This window comes from Triticum dicoccoides, chromosome 3A (genome assembly GCF_002162155.2).
Source record: "Triticum dicoccoides isolate Atlit2015 ecotype Zavitan chromosome 3A, WEW_v2.0, whole genome shotgun sequence".
NCBI classification, from domain to species: domain Eukaryota; kingdom Viridiplantae; phylum Streptophyta; class Magnoliopsida; order Poales; family Poaceae; genus Triticum; species Triticum dicoccoides.
In genome coordinates, this window is record NC_041384.1 from 737498795 (window position 1) to 737505024 (window position 6230).

A 6230-nucleotide genomic window follows, 5' to 3' on the forward strand; every position below is an offset into this window, starting at 1 on the left:
GGCGGCGGTGGAGCGGGGGAGGGTGCGGGTGGTCGGCAGCAGCGGTGGAGCGGGGGGAGGGTGCGGGGGGGTGCTTGGCGGCGAGGGGGATAGCTATCGAGAGGGAGGGGGGTCGAGATCGAGTGTCCTCATGAATATTCAATATTTTTTCATATGGAATAAGAAAAAATATCATCAAATTTGAAAAAATATTCATGAATTCAAAAAGTGCCCATGAAATTTGAAAATATTCATGATATCGAAAAGTAAAAAAAGTGCCCATTACTAGTTTAAACTAGTAATGGCGCACTATGCAACGGTGCGCCATTAGTAGTTTTGCAAAAAAGTAAAAAAAAAATACAGTAGTGGCGCACTCTACGGCTTGTGCGTCATTAGTAGTTCTAACTACTAATGGCGCGCTCTGCCCGGATGCACCATTAATATGTTTGAAAAAATGAAAAAAAAATTTACTAGTGGTGCACCGTGTGCCTGGTGCGCCATTAGTGTCTTCCACACTAATGGCGCACCAACAGATGGTGCGCCATTAGTATATAGTAATGGCGCACCACATGTCTGGTGCACCATTAGTGTCATTTCCATCTATAGCCCTTTTCCTAGTAGTGGAGGGTGTAGTCCATGGTGAATAACTGATTCTCCGTGTTAGTGCATGTCATCCCGAGATGACAGACGAAGTCTAGGCCCGTTCTTCGATATGGTCTATGGGTATCGAGAGAGAATGTGTCGCTTTGTGCAGGAAGTGCGGGTCCTTTTACTCTGTTGGCCTCGAAACTTCTCGTGCTCTCAAAGGAGGCTGTCGCATGTATATGCATGGGCCATCCGGTTGTCACATCCCTAGCTTCTGGCATTGCTCTAGGCTAGCTTCATGTGTGCATCATGTCTATATTTTTGAAACTTGAATTGAGGAATATTGGAAGCCTCAAAACCCTAAATAAAAGAGGGGCAAAAACCCTAGAAATCTCATTCATTGCTCCAAAATGCTCCTCTTAAATGTTTGATAATTTTTGGTAAGGGTTCTGGTCCCAACCAAAATATTGAACATTTTTAAGGATTTATTTTTGGGACTTTGAATTTAAATCATTAGCTATTTGAATTTGAATTATATTCATATAATTAGAATATAATTTCAAATATCCCTGAAATATTTTATAAGCTTTTGGAAAAGTCCATCTAGCAATATAAAATATTCAGTGGAGTTTTTGGCATTGTTTGAATTATTTTTAAATTCAAAACAGTGGCAAAAGAATTAAATAAAAACAAAACAGAACAGAAAAATATAACACAGAAATTACCTGGACCTTACCTAGCAGCCACCCACAGCCCAACACTGTGCAGCCCATCTGCGCAGGCCCAGCCCACCTCCTCCCCCTTGTCTTCTTCCTCCCCTCGCACCGAAGCAGCTCGGTGGCGAGCGCCGACGCTGCCTCGGCCACCTCCTGCTTCCTCTCGTCGCCCTGGACTCCGTCCGCAACGCCACGCAGCCCCTGGCCCTTCTCACTCCCTCTGGACCGCTCCCCCTCCCCTGGCTCTCTCTTTCCCTCTCTACCTGTGATCCCCGAACGCACCTGGGAGCGCCGCTCGCCGTAGCCATGACCACGGCCACCCCCTCCCCTCTCCGACGTGCTCCCGAGCTCCTGCACCTCGTCGCCAACCCCCTCACCGAGCCACGTGACCGGAAGGGCCCCGAGCAGCCGCCATCGGCATCATCTCCGAGCTTCGGCCCCGGTGCCGTCTCCGTCGAATTCGGCCACTCCGGCGTGCCCCCGAGCCCACTGACCCCCCCTACAGCTCCGCGGTGAGCCTCCGTGCAGAACCCCTCTCTCTCCCCTCGCGTTTGCGAGCTCTAGGCCATAGCCCCGTCGCGGCCGAACTCCGGCCACCGCTGACCGTGTCGCCGCCGTGGCCTGAGCTCGAACGGGTCGCGCCCGTGCATCTCACCGAGCTCGTGGTGACTCCAGGAGGCTGCGCAGTGCCTTACCTCACTCGCCTGTGCTCCACAACGCCGTTTTCGCCGAGGTCCGAACTCCGGCGCCGCCGCGAGCTCCGTTCCGACGAGCTCCGTCGACCCCACGACCTCCCACTCGGTCCTCTGGATGCGCGGGAGCAAGGGCCATCCCCTGGTGCCCTCAGCGCGCCAAACTGACGCCTCTAGCGCAAGTCCGGCGTGACCCGCCGTGTTCTGTGGTCACCGGCGACTCATCGCCGGCGTATCTGACGTGGCGTCGTCATTAGCGCTAATGACCCCACTAACTAACCCCCAGAGCCACTGACAGCCGGGCCCCACGGCCTAACTAACCGGCTAACCTAAAATAGATTAAGTTTAATCTAATTGCAGTGGCCCCACGCGTCGGCGTTGACCTCGCTGACGTGGCCTTTGACCGGCCCCACATGTCTGTGACTCCAGCCAGCACTGTGTCACTGACGTGTGGCCCCGACACGTCAGGTTTGACCCGAGCCAGCCCAGTTGACTGCTCACGTCACAGTGACGTGGTGCTGACGCCATAATTCATTTTCTGGAATTATTTTAATTCTAAATATTCAGGAAATTTCAGAAAATGCCCTAAACTTCAATAAATCATAGAAAATTAACCGTAACTCCAAATTAAATAATTTATATATGAAAAATTATCAAAAAAATTCAAGGAATCCATCTGTACCATTTTCATGCATGTTAGAACAACTTATAGCTGCTGTTTAGCACAAATCAAATAAAGGGCATTTAAATAATCACATATGGAGTTTGAATTTGAATCTTGTATTCAAACCAACTTCATTTAATCTGTTGCTAGTTGCATTGGCTCAAAACACATTCATTTTTCCATGTCATGATCATGCATCATATTGTGCATTGCATTGATTGTGTTCCCTTCTGTGTTGCCGGTATTTGTCCCCTCTCGATAGACGTGATACCGATGATGTGATCGTTGACACTGATGAAGACTCAATGTTATCTTCAAAAGTGCCAGGCAAGCAAAACCCCCTTGTTCATTCCGATACAATCCTACTCTCTCGCTCCTGCTCTCTTTTACTGCATTAGGACAACATCGATTCATCTGTTACTTGCTGCGGTAGCTGAACCCCTTTATCCTTTGCATGACCTGTCATTCCACAGTAAATAGATGAAACCCACTAGTATGAGTAGGAATTGTTTGAGCCCTGTTGTGCCTACTCATTCATGCTTGTTGTCATGCCTGCTACTGCTTAGAGTTGAGTCAGGTCTGATTCATTGAGGATGAATCAGAGGTGTGTGAACATGTCCTACTATGTGTGAGTTAAGTGTGTGAACACGATTTGGTAAAAGGTGTCGGTGAGAGGCCATGTAGGAGTACATGGCGGGTTGTCTCATTGAAGCCGTCCTTAGGAACTGAGTTCTGTGTTTGTGATCCATGATTCAGCTACTACCATGCATTGGGCCCTGAAATATGACCCCGCTCGACTTCTTATTCACCCTAGTCCTCTGTCCAGGAGTTGCAAGTAGTTTCTGGTGTTTGTAGCTTACTGGAGGCCGTGGACAGCGCTGACCGTAGGGGTGGGCTGTGATGCGGTAGGTACGTGGCACGGTGTACCGGATGCCCGTTTGGTATCTCGGGAACCCTGTTCACATCGTTTGGGGCTGTGAGCGAAACTCCGGCCGGATCTCCTCATGGATGGAACCCGAATAGGCGATAAACCTGGACTAGAGACTTGAGTGTTTAGGTAGGTCGTGGTCTACACCCACGTCGGCTTTCGCTTGAAGTCTGCCGAGCACATGTCGTGTGCAGACGGTAAGTGGTGGAAACATGTATGAAGAAGTACACCCCTGCAGGGTTAACATCATCTATTCGAATAGCCGTGTCTGCGGAAAAGGACTTCTGGGTTGCTTATATCAGTTCATAGACAAGTGAAAGTGGATACTCTAAAATACGCAAGATAAGCGTGAGTGCTATGGATGGCGTTCTCGTAGGGAGACGGGAGCGGATCCATAGTGGTGTATTGATGTGGTGAATATGTGGACTCGTGTGCGCCACCTCAAAAGAGTTACTTGCAGTCGTAGTTCAGGATAGCCACCGAGTCAAAGCTGGCTTGCTGCAGTCAAACTCCACCATCCCCTTTGTTGATAATGATGCATATGTAGTTAGCTCTGATGTAAGTCTTGCTGGGTACATTTGTACTCACGTTTGCCTATTTTATGTTTTTGCAGAGAGACTTCAGTCTCACTAGTAGTTCCACGTGAACTTCGACGTTTAGCTTGATACCTCAGCTACGATCTTGTGCCCTCGGCAGGATCTGGTAGATAGACAGGCTTCTCAGCCTTTTTCATTTATAGATGTCTGTACTCAGACATGATAGCTTCCGCTTGTGCTTTGATTTGTATGCTCTGATTGTTGGGTCATGAGACCCCTGTTTGTAATATCGCGCTCCTCGGAGCCTATTGAATAAATTACTTGAGTCGTAGAGTCATGTTGTGATGCCATGTTGTATTTGCACATATCGAGCATATTGTGTGTATGTTATTGAAATGCTTGGTATGTGTGGGATCTGACCATCTAGTTGTTTATCTTTAGTAGCCTCTCTTACGGGGAAATGTCTCCTAGTGTTTCCACCGAGCCATGGTAGCTTGCTACTGCTCCGGAACACTTAGGCTGGCCGGCATGTGTCCTTCTTCGTTCCTGTGTCTGTCCCTTCGGGGAAATGTCACACGATGAATACCGGAGTCCTGTTAGCCCGCTACAGCCCGGTTCACCGGAGTCCTGCTAGCCCAGTGCTACAGCCTGGATTCACTCGCTGATGACCGACACGTTCGATGCTGGGTCATGGATGCCTGTCCCTGTAAGTCTGTGCCGCTTTGGGTTTACGACTAGCCATGTCAGCTCGGGCTCCTTATCATATGGATGCTAGCGACACTGTCATATACGTGTGCCAAAAGGCGCAAACGGTCCCGGGCAAAGGTAAGGCGACACCCGTGGGAATACCGTGCGTGAGGCCGCAAAGTGATATGAGGTGTTACATGCTAGATCGATGTGGCATCGAGTCGGGGTCTTGACAGCATTGGTATCAGAGCTTGACTGCCTGTAGGATTACCAAGCCAAACTGGTCGAAGTTGAGTCTAGAAATTCTTTAGTTATATAAGGGAATTGATTGTGGGATGGAACGTAAGGCTCTTTTTACTCCTTATACCTCATGCCCTTCTGATCTGAGTCATCTTATCTTTCCTGCGGGGATTAAGAACTAGGCTATCTCTTCTTTCTATTAGGATCACGTGTTACTAATCAGTAGACTTATAAGATTGTTGGATTTAAGTCTCAGTTCAGTTCCTACCACTTCCGTATGTTAATTGTTGATCTCGGAACCTTGATATTGTGCTTCTGAGTGGTTATGCCACCATTTTTGTGATTGTCTCAAATCTTTTTGAGCAATTATAGCCGTTATGCTGTCCGAGTCATCCCAGGTTTCTAAATAGTCCGATGCATTTGCAAATCCCTTCCTTCTGTTTCCGATGTTCCCATGGGCTAGATTAACCACACTAATCGGTGTGTTGAGGTAATTATTGCCTCGACATATATGTTGGAATTATTATTATGACCCTAAGTGCTTAGGGGATCATCTAGTGGTCTAGCCATGATTTGTGTCCTAGTGTGACGATTCTGGCCTTTATTCTCGGAAGCATCCCGTGATGCTACTTAGTAGTAGGTATTCTACTCCTGGGTTCTGAACCCGAGATTCACTCTACCTACTTCATGTTGATAGTAATTGCTAGTGCCTTTAGGATATTGGTAACCTTTGCGATAGTCCTTGAAGTCCGTGGTATCTTCTTCTTCCAAATACCATGAACTACTTATGGCAGATGTTTATTGGATCAAAAAAAAATCACAATTAGAGTACTCTTGAGGAGTTCTCCATTCATAAATCGTGACTCTGCCAGTTCTACCTTTCTGCATGGGTTATCTGGAAGAAATATGTTGAACTTGGTTCGACATACTAATCTATGCATCCACAACTCAGAAAGTTATATGTTCCTTTGAGTTGTTCTCTTTAGTTGCATTCTGACCCTCGTCTATCAATTGATAGTCAAGAGTATGCGTGCGCTCGTTCATCGATGCCTATGACTCTTGTGGTCTGTCAAGCCATTCTATTCCGGAATGACTAGGAGAAACAAACTCCAGTACCTCTTCCATATCTAGGATTGGGTCAAAGTAGTTGTATTCCGCAGATCAAATGCCAATCCAGCTTTTTGTTCTGCTCTACCTTGGAGT